Source organism: Peromyscus californicus, unplaced genomic scaffold, assembly GCF_007827085.1.
Source record: "Peromyscus californicus insignis strain IS unplaced genomic scaffold, ASM782708v3 Scaffold_20__1_contigs__length_68692818, whole genome shotgun sequence".
Taxonomy (NCBI): Eukaryota; Metazoa; Chordata; class Mammalia; order Rodentia; family Cricetidae; genus Peromyscus; species Peromyscus californicus.
In genome coordinates, this window is record NW_026294503.1 from 8,789,628 (window position 1) to 8,802,886 (window position 13,259).

The window sequence follows — 13,259 nt, forward strand, 5'->3', positions numbered from 1 at the left end:
AAAGTACATACAAGTGACAGTGTACAGTGTAGGAGACCTCACTAAAAAGGCACAAGTAGGTCTCACTCAGCATTGGCACTCTCCTCTGATACTGTATAACACAACTGGAAGAATTTCTTATTTTGCCAAATAGACATTGTTGAAAGAAAAGACACCTTTAATTTCTCTTGTAATATAAGTTGAATGGATATAGATCTGACATCCATAGCACATGAACTTGACCTCAAATCCATAACTATAATGGAGGAAACAGAGTTGGGATTTCAGACCCGAGCAATGGAAACAAGCATCTATGAACTATGACTTCAATAGGAACGTTAATTCTGGTTTTGGAGTACAACTTACATTGTAATGGAATGTGAATGTCTTCTATAGTCATATCCAAGTGCATTCTTAGGAAAAGAAAACACTGTATGAATCAAGTCCCTGGCAGAGAAGCCCTGGTACAGGATTTGCTGCCTAAAACAACTTCCTTAGCCTCTTTTCACTGACTCCTTCCTACTGAATCGGTATGCTATATCGAACAGGATCTTTAAAATACCTACTCAGTGGAGTCTTCTGAGTCTATTAGAAAAAGTTGAAAGTCAAGGTCATAATCTAATTAGGGATGTTACACTTACAGGACTACAACATGTAGAGAGGTATGAGTTATCTGATAATAGTATGTCCTTACACATTTTATAAATAAACATGCACTCTATGTAGCTAATGAAAAAACATAGGTTCTATCTTAAATAATTATATTAATTTAGATCATTTCAAAAAATTATCTGCCCTCTAAATTAAGAAACATATGTACTAAGTATAATTTTATATACTTTTATTCATGCTTTTCCTCTTCAGCATTAAAATGTAGAAAAATTGCATTGCTTGGTGCTTTGCAGATCCTTGATACAGTGTTTAGAACAGATCAAAGAGTACTTTTTTAAAACCAAGTATATACCTACAAATCACAACAATAAATCAAATTGCTAATAAACTTCAAATTCTTGAAAGTTTAAAACATTTAGGGGACAATATGGATGTAATCTTTAGTAAATTCATATGAAATTTTCAGAACTGATCCTCTTCCTGATATCAGGGAATTGACAAACATTTCATTACCAAATAATATATTATCTTATTTACAAAGGAGATATGAAACACAGCTGAACCAATGGAGCAAAGATTCATGAAACCAAAGGACCATTGCTTATGTTATTGAGAAAAGACAAAGCAGAACCTTGCTTAATCTCTCCTACTTCAGGAAACTATCAAAATAGGTTAATCTCACTCCTTTATTGGGTAGTATTTTTCAATTCATGTTTGAAATATTACAAGATACACAACTCCAGACAGGAAATAAAAATAAAGGTTTTACCCTGCTGTGGTCCAGTACTTTCTTTTTTGTTAAGTAGAGAAACATCAGCAACAAAAACAAGACAGCCCACTGGAATCTGTACTTTATAACCCCAAGACAACTGAGGTGTGTTTTAGCTGTAGCATCCTTTCCTTAGGCCAAGGAAGTGTTCAGCCCTCTTCTGTGCAGACTTCTCCTTGCTCTTTTCAGAGAATAAAGGAGGAAATAAACCTCTGATGATTTAGCTTGTCTCCACAGGCAGCTGTGACACTTCTCTGAACACTGCTTCTGAGAGGATCATACTAAATCCCAGGCAGATGATGATGACGTGTCATGCTGAGAAGCAGCAACCTGTGGCTATGATTAAAGAATGGCCTTGCCAGCTCCGGAGAGATTTCTCTTCTCTTGCCTTCAGCACCATGTTAGTCGTCGACTCTGGTGAAAAAAAAAATATATGATGGCAAAGAAAGGTGATTGGTGGAATATGGAGGAGCACTGTACAATAATAGCTCTAAGAGAACCATCTTGAGACATATTTTCCCAGCGGAGAAGTCAAAGGTCAAACTTGATATACTGAAACAGTTTCCCAAGTAGTAAATGCCATATTTATGAAGAGAACATCAACACGGCTTGATAATTACCAGGGCCAGGAAGGCAGATGAGCATTGTCACTAGTGCCAATTTCACGAGAGAGTGATGTCCTCAGTAGAGCCCAGATGGCTTGTTTGAATGAGAAAGCTGATTATACCAAGAGGCTAGTATGCCTGAGAGTTCCATTTATTGATCTGTGAGCAGGACCACGGGAGAACCAGCTATGAATATTGATTCAGGAGTGTGGTGAGAGCTAGATATGATGAGGCATTTAGAACTCTTAATGCACCTGAGGAAATCAGAACAACCAAGGTACACATCTAATGTTGGAAGCCTTTCCACTCCTTCAGTCTCTTCTACTTTCTATCGAAAACAACTAGAAGAAATCCCATCTGTTTAAAACACAGTCCACAGAATGAAGAACATCAGCAACCAGTTTTAAGTGAAGGTGCTTGCCTGCAAGATTAAGACAAAATATCCAAGAAGTGCTGGAACAGTGAAATAAAGAATAGATAAAGTCAGTCCTAACAGCTCGAACCAGATCTGCTTCAGGAGCAAATCTGACCGTAACATTGCTCCATTTGTCTTTGTATGGGTCCTGATGCTGTGGACAGCAGCTTCCGTTTTTAGAAGTATATGGCCACTGTTGATTCTTTCAGTGCCTGATGGGTACCCAGCCAGAGGAAAGAACATTTTCTGCTCCTCAGTCGTCTTTACCTGAATCTCCACTGTTCTCCGGGAAGCAGCATCACTCCATACCAGCAAACCTGACTGAGGGCATAAACTTTGATGATGTAAACTGTCTGGGTTCCTCTAGACTGAGCCTCCCTGTGGGCTCTAAAAAACACTTTTAGATTTCTCACATTAATGATTAAAGCTCACTTAGCAATTCTGAGTATATTAAGTTACACAAAACAAGTTCTTGATGATTCATACAGAGGAAAAACCAACTCAGATGCAGAAATATTAATCTGAGAAATTTCATTCCAGTTTGCCTTCAAGAAAGTTTGTATATGTAATTTTGCCTTGTGAGGGCTGTGTGAGAATATGCCGCAGGGCTGTACCCTGGGTTTGTAGATGTTGGTTGTTGGTGAAATTGGTCTTTGTGTTCAGTGATGGACTTCCTTGCTATGTGAGTCTCCTTCAAGTTCCTGCCAATAAGGAAGCACTTATACTGGATTCCAACCCAAACTGATGACTTTACTTCAATATAATGAAGAACCTGTCCCCACGTAAGACCAGATTCTGATGAATGAGAATTTCTACCACGTGTGTGTGTGTGTGTATGTGTGTGTGTGTGTGTGTGTGTGTGTGTGTGTGTGCACATGCATGTTAAGGACAGATGACAAACTTGGGTGTTGTTTCTTATGAGGTGCTCATCTTTTTTGAGACAGGGTCTCACTGAGACCTGGGGCTCACCAGTTAAGCTAAGATGGCTAGCCTGTGAGCTCCAGGGATCTGCTGGCCACCATCTTCCCAGGATGGGGATTGTCGGCACCTGCCACCACACCCAGCTTTTAACATGGCTGCCCGAGACTGAACTCAGAGCCTCATGACTCTCGGACAAGCACTCTATTGTTCAAGCCGTCTTGCTGACAACGTTGGAAGTTTGAAAGTTCAATTTAATTCATAAGAACAAATAATCTGCATTCAGTTTCTGCACATGGAATAGCTGACTGCTTAGAGTGATGAAGTGCATATTATCAGGTTGACCACAGTAAAGATTATGATTAATCTATTAGATTTATGGCACAGAGAGTGGTTTTCAGTTTTAACACAGAACTTAGAGACAACACATGACTTGAGCAAATAGTAGAAGAGCAGTACAGTTACATTCGTGATGATAAAAATGATTTTCAATCTCAGTGTTTATTTGTAGCATTTTAGTGAAACTCATCATGCTAAGAAATGTTCAAAGACTACCTGTGATAGTAGACAACGCACTTACCTTTAACTTGATAATTTTAGAGAGACGCAAGTTTATCTCAGCCACCAGAGGGAGCTCCACGTCACTACCGAGTAAGGAATAGCTGCACTGTTGTAAACAAAAACAGAAATTGAATTTATAAAAATAAAAACTTAGGAATATAGCTGTACTTATAATTACAATATTTTAACATGCTCACCTAGTCAACTTTAAAAATATCGTACGTATGTGTGTGTTTTCCGAGGGGGAGGGCATCTGTGTTCCAAGGTGTGTGGAGGTCAGAAGACAACTAGGGTCAGCCAGTTCTCTCTTTCTATTATGTAGGTCCTGGGGATTGAACTTTGGGTCACTGGGCTTGGTGGCAGGAGCTTATATCCACTGAGCTGTCTCCCCAACATTTTAGTCACGTTAACAACATTCTCTCCCACAACAGAACACACATCCATTACAAGACCTGGAACACCGTCAGGGAGCTGGGAGCTGAACTGTATTCAAAGCATTAAACATGTCTTTAAAGACTGTAAACCATTTTAAGACATACAAGCTGTTTTACCTGGTGACAAAAATACTGACCAAATAATGGAAATATTCCTGGAAAACAATAACAATTTTTAAACAAATGAGATCTTTAAAAATAGCACATGAGTTAAGAAATAAATTAAGAGAAAAAAAGTGAAGTATTTGGTGCTAAATGAAAATTCCACATCAAAATATGTGGATTTTTGATAAAGCAAAAAAAACCTAGAAAGAATTTTATTAGTAACAGACATCTTTCTCAGAAAATGAATTGGCCTTAAATCAGTGAACTCAGATTGCCTAAGTAAATGGATAAATAAACTAAAGACAGCAGAGAAAACTAACGTGAAAGGAAGAACAAAATGTAAGAAACAGAGACAGAAGAGAATGAGGTGAAACCTCCTGGTCATTAATAAAGCTACATCTCTGTGCAGCGGATGATCAGAAACAAGGAAGACACAGAGATGAATGGAGGCTGAGAATCCATGACATCACCAGAGATTCCATAGGGCTGCTGTCAATTGCAGTGTTTGTAACCTGTGACTAGACAACAGAATACCTTTGTGTGCTCACTGACCTTCCCCATCTGCTTTTCTAGTGGTGATCGTAATAGGGTTGTTTGTTGGTTTGTTGGTTTGTTGGTGTGTTTGTTTGGTCTTTTCATGTTATTGAGACAGGGTCTCACTCTATAACCCAAGACGATTTGATTCTCTGTAGTCCAGATTTGATGCTCTCTCTTTGGGGCCTTCACTGCACTGTTTTCTTATCCCATTTCATTCTGATACTATATATGCATCCTCCCTCTTCCCATTCCAGACACAGAGTTTCTGTAGACATGCTAGGAAGGTACTGGGAAACACAAGGATCAAATACATTAACGAAGACTGTCTTCAGATAAAATAAAATGAATGCTAACAGAGTCAATGAGTTGAGGATGACTGTGTTCAGACAGAATAATATTAGGTGCTAACTGAGCCATTAAATCATCTTTGGGTACATTCTTGGGAGGCTGATAACATCTATCAAAGGAAAAACCAGTTGGAAATGGAAGATGGAAAATGTGTTTCCCTATTAGCAAGAATGAGCATATTTTAATTATATTCCAACCACCTGCATTTCCTTTTTGAAATATATGTATTTGGGGGCAACTTTTGTAAGTCTTGCCCCCAAAAATAAAGTTTTTTTTAAATCTTTTTAGAAAAAGATAAAGCATTCTCTAATTCTGAACCACAAAAAGAATCAGTACATGGAGACTTGTGATAAGATCAAAATCTTTTTTTCTAAGATAATTTTTCTCCTATTTTTGTATCTCTATTTACATAATTTGCTTCACTCTCATTTTTAAATAATTTATTCTAAACAGAACTTCCACATACATTAAGTTTCTGGCAAACACTGCGCTAGTCTGAAAAAAGAGAAGACGATGTCCCACATATGTATTCCTTTCTTAATCCCCAGAAGCTGTGAATATTACCTTGCATGTCAAAAAGTGAGCATCCATCTTATTTCCATATGAGTCTTTACAGATGTAAGAATCTTCAGGTTAAGATATTCGAGATTGTTCTGGGATATGGTTATCATCACAGTGTCTTTAGGAGAAAAATCAAAGGAAGGCTTTATACATAAACAAACACACATATGTACACACATGCATACACGCATGCTTACATGCATGGACACCCACGCACAAGAAAGTAGAGACTGGATTAACACAGTTAGAAGCCAAGAAACATTAATAAATCTCTAAAATCTCCTAAGGCTGTGAAGAGTGAAGAATGAATTCTCTCTGTACATGATGATAACTTCTTTTCAATTTCAGGCTCTGATCTTCAGAATTGTGGGCTAAGTTTATGGGAGTTTGTTATAACAATCCCACAAAATTATTTTAGCTATTTGATTTCTTTCATTCAAAGTTTGGGAATTTATCTAGGAGAAAGCCCTAGTATCTAATACACTCCTATCTTGTCATTTAGAGGAGGAACTGAAATCGTGGTTCAATCTACCATTTTCGTTTCAAATTGACACTTTTTAGTAAGTCACAGAGATGCTGCAGGCAAATCAATACCAATTATACGATGCCAGTTGGAAACCCTTGAGCACTTTCAGTTCAACTGCGTGCTGATCAGCAGCCAGTGAAGTTGGCTTTCACTCATTAATGGATGAGCAACATTTATGAGTCTGGCCAGTTTCAGTTATATGTGATTTCTCTTAACTTATTTAATAGATTCATTAATTATATTGAATAGAGAGAATTTTTAAATAATCCAACTGAACTAAAATTTCATTATCTATATCTTCTAATCTACATCCATCCTGAAATTAATGTTTGTATTGGCTCCCAATGTAATAAGCGCCAAAGAATTTGTCATGCTTCAGTAACAAGATCCAGTCTGCACATCTATCACCAGGTCATTTACAGAGCTCATCTCCAATCTTAAATGGGTTTGAATAGTTCTGTATTACACCTTTTAAATGAGGTAAATGAGAGTTTGAAAGACAAAGCATTTTTTCCTGAAAGTCACAAAGTTACTGAGATAGACAGAAATTAAAGTCCTTTGACCTCTTAGCCTCTCTAATATTTACATTACTCAGCCTTCCACTGAACTCTGATACCTGCTAGCTCACATTATTTTGAACATTTGCTTTTGTTTTGTTTCAGAGAGATGGGGGAGTTGGGTAGGCAGTGAGGGGAGAGGATCTGGGAAACTTGGGGGAGGGAAAACATATGACCAAAATATATTATATGAAATTTTTAATAAAATAAAACAAATAATTTGCAACAGATTTGGATTTGAGCCTGTGGTTTGGTTTTGTTTGGCCTTTTTTCTTCTCTCCATCTCTTATTCTGTTTCTTCTCCATCCCCTCTCCTTTCCCTTCTCCTTCGAAGGGTCTTGGAGTTGGCCTGCAGGTATAATCAATAGTCTATCTAATGACAAGAGTTAGGACTACATGTCCTTACTCTATCTTATATGCTCTATTGTGCTTCAAATTACTTTATTCTAAAAATCTATCACTTTTACTTGGGAAATTATTTAATTATCTTTTTATGTTCCTGTTCTTCTTATTATCTGAAATGGTCATTTTCCAGATGTACAACTTACATTATTTCTACATCATTTGCAATTCTGCTTTCTCATGTCACTGATCTCCTTGTATCCATATGCCCACAAAACTACTTCTGAAACTCAGGCATCTCCCATCTAAAATGACAGTCTTTAAGTGTTAAGTTGGGATTATAGACCTATTAAAAACCTATGATGATATTTTGTTTGTGCTCTAACAAATAAAGCTTGCCAAGAGATCAGAGGGCAGAGTTAGCCATTAGTTGACCATAGAGGCCAGGCAGTGGTGGCACACACCTTTAATCCCAGCACCTGGGAGGAGGAAATATGAAGTGATACGGCTGAGCAGAGAGAGGACGTGATAAAACAGGGCGGAGACAGGAGCTTGGCCTCTTTCAGGCTGAGGAGTTGGTGAGGTAAGAGGTGGCTGTGGCTTGCTCCTTTGTCCCTCTGATCCTTTGGCATTTACCCGGTTATCTGGCTCCGGGTTTTTATTAAGACCAATTAGAATTTGCAGTACAAAAAACAGAATAGAAACTCATTCCCTAAAATACATTTATAGACAAATGTACATAAAGTTTCATGGAGCTCATAGATAACATGCAGCAGCTCCTCACTCTACAGACTCAAAACCCTGCTCTTTGTTGAGTATTTTCTCCTCCTGTCTCAGATGTTTCTGTCTTTCCTTCATCTTTCACCCGATTCTCTAACTTCTACCTCAAGTACATTCATTAAGAAGATTTTAATATAAACATTCTAAAAGAAACCTCTGAGTACGCCAAGCCCTGGAAAAGGTATCTTGGAGTCAGCACGCCATCTCTGATAAAATTAATATATGCCATGCATTTCTTCCCGGCTCTCCATTCAGTGAGCTCAGAGTAAGCAAACCGTAGCTTGACATCCTCGTGGTGAAGGACTGTAATCCAAACTGTTTACTATGAGATAAAGTTTATGAGCCCAACATTGCCTGCTTTTTCAAAGGCCAGTGTTTCTCGTTGCCTAAAGTCAAATTCTTAAGCACGTGCAGGCTTTTGTAATTTGACTGTAAGCTTCATTTCTAGCTCCATTTTGCACCTTTCTCTGTGGACCATATACCATAAATCTCCAATCCCCAAGCACACCAAGCTGCTCTTACCAGTTGGCTTTTCACATCAGAGAGCCAGCATCTACCAGTCTCAATACCAACAATTCTTCCCAAGGCCCACATCCATTTTACTTAGAGTGACCCGAAAGCATTGACCTTTCAGCTCTTTCACTCAAAAGTTATCCATATTTGTCCTCTAATAACAACACTTTGCTCTTCTTGTGGCATCTACCAATTCTTTAATAAATATTTATTTAGCAACCCCTGGGCATTGACAATATAACTGTCTGGTTTAAATTTATTATAAATTTCTTCTGAGCCAAGATTGAATTATTTGATTATCCAGATTTACCCTCCATGAATAGATGTTTTTCAGTTGTAGATGTGATATGCAATAAATGTTTGTTAAATGTAATCAAAATTCTTTTTGGTCCTTATATAATGCAATATTGTTTTGTCTCCCCCCCTCCCCCTCCCCCATACCCCCCTGCTCCTTTCTCAGTACTAGTACTGAACCCAAGGCTTCGGGAACGCTATTCCAGAACTCCACCACGGCTCATGTCATCGGGTAGAACTCCAGGGAGCAAAGCAGGAATGGATGTTTAATATGTGCGCCAGCTACCATTCCACAGAGGTGAACACTGGATAAACCATTAACAGAGTAGAAGCTATGCCTTTAAGGCAAGCAAAGAACTTCCGGGTAATTAATTCCATGGAGGTTAATTTGTAACCTGTTCTTAACATCATTTGATCCTGCGCTGTGCACTCCTACTGAGAACAGTTTTAGACCAAGTTACTTTTAGAAGCAGGTTTGAGGATCTATGCTTTCTCCTGGCTTTGGTGGATATTAACTGAATTGGATATAACATCTTTCCGATGACTCATTCCTCACCCCAGTCAGGAAGAAGTATTATTTCTATTCCTAAATTCCCAAAGAGGAAAGTAAGGCAAGAGAAGACTGTGTGGTTTGTTCCCATTTAGCATGAAATGTGGATGGCATATGTCCTGACACAAAGCAACCAGACAGCACTTTAATTGCTCATCTAACCTCCAGAAAGAGTCACCATCTGCTGAAATTCGGAAGACTGGAAGATTATAAAACCCAACAGAAAGCTGAAAGCACATAATAAACCATGTACCTAGTCATCAGTCTCGGAAAGAATCCACAGCAAAGTGTAAGCGATCAGGTCAAGCCAGCCAGGGAAGCAAGTAGGCTAACTGCAGGTCTTCACCTCTCCCTCCTCTCTCCAGATCCAATCCCACAGTCTCATCCCCATTTCTGTGGCTGACCGCCAGCTGCATCCCCCATCCCCTTCTCCCATCTCCAGAAGCTCAGGCAGATCTTCTCCTCCAGCCTTCCTTCTGACTCATCCTGTCATCCCAGCTCTCAACTCCAGCAGGCATTCCCTGAGAACCCACCAGCCAAGCCTGCCAGAGAAGTAAGTAGGCCAGTAAAGCAGGTAGGTGAGCTTCAGATCTTCACTCCCCCACTTCCCACCACTCCCCATAGTCGCCCCCAGTCTCATCCCCAGCTCTGTAGCAGACTAAATATTTTGGCCTCTCCACAATCTCTGCCCCCAATTTCAGGTGACTAAGCAGGTCTTAGTGGAACACTCTGCTTTCCCACTTCCTGTGGACACCCTCAGCTGCACCTCCCAGCCCAACCCCATTCCTAAGTGTCATCTCCCAACACCTAGAAACACATTTTACCCAGAACCCCAATAACCACACCTAGCAGGATCTCAGAAGAATTCCCCACCAGGTGACACACACTTGCCATACCATACCTTCTTAATAAATAGAAAGGGCAACAGAAACCAAGGACCCAAACATCCACCCACAAAACAAGGCACCTAGAGTTACACTCACGCTAAACCCAGATGCCTACATGCCAGTGCAAAAACATAATCAATAACATTCAGGACCAATAACATCCCAGCAACCTTACCAGAGTAGGCCTTGAGAATTGCATCATAACTGAAGAACATGATGAAGACCTTGAAATAGCCTTTATGAACATGATAGATTCTTAATGAGTAAATGAATAAATTCCTTAAAGAAATCTATGAAAACACAAAAAAAGTAGAAACAAACGAATACAGCAGTTCAAGACCTGAAAGTGGAAATAGAATCAATAAAGAAAACCCCAAAAGGGAGAAATCTGGAAAAATTTAGTAACTGTAACAGGAACCCCAGAGGCAAGTCTTACTGACAGAATAAAAGAGGTAGAAGAAAGAATCTCAGGCATTGAAGACATGATAAAAGAAATGGATACCTCGGTCAAAGAATATGTTAAATCTAAAACACTCCTGGTGCAAAGCACTCAGGAAACGTGGGACACTATGAACAGACCAAACCTAAGAATAATAAGAATGGAAGAAGGAGTGGAAACCCAGGTCAAAAGTACAGAAAATATTTCCAATAAAATCATAGAAGAAAATTTCCCTCCCTAACTTAAAGAAGGAGATGTCTATCATGGTACAAGAAGGATACAAAACACCAAATAGACTGGACCCCACCCCAAAATTCCCCTCAACACATAACAGTCAAAACGCTGAATGTATAGAACAAAGAAAAAATGTTTAAAGCTGCAAGGGAAAAAGACCAAGTCACTTATTGAGGCAGAAATTTAAAATAAGACCTGACTTTTTTTTTGGGTTTTTCGAGACAGGGTTTCTCTGTGTAGCTTTGCGCAAGACCTGACTTTTCAATGGTGACTCTGAAAGACCACAGATGCCAGCAAAACTTTCAATCACAATAGATGGAGAAACTAAGACACACCATGATAAAAACCAAATTCAAGCAATATCCATCTACAAATTCAGTCATACAGAAGGTTCTAGAAGGAAAACTTTGACCTAAAGAGGTTAACCACACCCAAGAAAACACAAGGAATAAATAATTCCAGGCCAGCAAAAGAGGGGAACACACACACACACACACACACACACACACACACACACACACACACACACACGAGCCACCACCACTATAACAAATACAGGAATAAAATCATTGCTCATTGGTAACTCTCAACATCCATGGTCTCAATTTCCCAATAAAATAGAGATTAACAGAATGGATGTGAAAACAGGACCCGTCTGCTGTATCCAAGAAACATTCCTTAGTATTAAGGATAAACAATACCTCAGGGTAAAATGATAGAAAAAAACACCTTCCAAAACTGAATCTAAGAAGCAAGATGGTATAGCCATTTTAATATCTTATAAGATAGAACTCAAATCAAAAATAATAGTAAGAGATAAGGAAGGATATTACATACTCAACGAAGGAAAATTCCTCCAAGAGAATTTTGCAATTTTTAACCTATATGCACCCAGACACAATGGCACCAAAGTTCATAAAAGAAACATCATCTGTTGTCAATCATCTGTTGACCCTCACACACTGACAGTGAGAAACTTCTGCTCCCTGCTCTTGCCATTAGACAGGTCATCCAGCAAAAACTAAACAGAGAAATGCTGGCTTTAAATGATGTCATAAACCACATGAACCTAACAGATATTTACAGAGCATTTCACACAAACACAAAAGAGTATACCTTTTTCTCTACACATCATGGAACTTTCTTCAAAATGACAACATACTCGGACACAAAGTAAGTCTCATCAGATAGATGAAAATGGAAATAACACTCTGCATCCTATCTGACCACTGTGGATTAAAGCTGGATGTCAACACCAAGAGAAACAACAGAAAGCTTACAAACTCATGGACACTGAATGACTCTATTGAATAAAAAATGGGTCAAGACATAAATTAACCAAGAAATTAAATACTTCCTAGAACTGAATAAAAATAATTACCCAACATAAGCAAATTTATGGGAAGTAATGAAGGGGATTTTAAGAGGCAAGTTCATAGCACTAAGTGACTACATAAAAAAAAAATTTGGGAGAGCTCTCATACTCCTTTTTTTTTTCTTTTGAGGCAGGATTTTTCTGTGTAGCTTTGGCTGTCCTGGAACTCACTCTGTAGACCAGGCTGGCCTTGAACTCACAGAGATCCACCTGTCTCTCTCTCCCAAATTCTGGTATTGAAAGTGTGCACCACCAATGCCCAGCTGTTCTCATAGTCTTAACAGTAACCTAACAACACACCTGAAAGCTCTAGAACAAAAAGAAGAAATAACACATAAAAGGAGTAAAAGCAAGAAATCATCAAACTCCAGGCAGACATCAATAATAGAAATGAGAAACTAGTCCAAAGAATCAGAGCTGTTTCTTTGAGAAAAATCAGTAACTGAAAGGCAAAGAGAGAATATTCAAATTCATAAAGTTAGAAATGAAAAGGAGGATACAAAACAACCACTGAAAACAGTCAGAAAATTATCAGGACACACATTAAAAAGATGTACTCCACCAAATTAGAAAATTTAAAATAAATAAATTTCTCAATACCTAGCACCTATAAAAGTTAAATTATGTTAGCCTGTGTTACCACTGAAGGCCAGGTAGATGTCCGTGGTCTGTGCTGCTGACTGAAGCCAAGTTGATGTCTGTGGGCCAGGATGTCACCAGGGACCATATTGGTGTACAAGGCCAGTGTTACCTGGGGGGCCGTGTTGATGTCCTCGGACTGTGCTGCCACTGGAATTCATTCTTAGGTCCATGGCACATGCTGACACCAGAGACCATGTAGATGTCCCTGGTCATGCTGTCCCCAGAAAACATGTGGAAGTTCATGATCTATGCTCTTGCTGACTGTAAAAGGCAAGG

General features: G+C 38.9%; 1 long non-coding RNA gene across 3 annotated transcripts; it reads right to left on the reverse strand.

Moving 5' to 3' along the window:
- Positions 1–1,259: 1,259 nt before the first annotated feature.
- Positions 1,260–11,396, reverse strand: LOC128116467 (uncharacterized). 3 transcript variants are annotated; one of them, XR_008220473.1, is made up of 5 exons: positions 9,660–11,396; positions 5,848–5,962; positions 3,879–3,965; positions 1,981–2,386; positions 1,260–1,774 (listed from the first exon to the last, which is right to left on the reverse strand). It is a non-coding gene; the product is annotated as an uncharacterized LOC128116467 (long non-coding RNA). The 3 variants fall into 3 exon arrangements; XR_008220472.1 differs by lacking the exon at positions 1,981–2,386; XR_008220471.1 differs by having other exon boundaries at positions 1,260–2,386.
- Between the last annotated feature and the right edge of the window lie 1,863 nt (positions 11,397–13,259).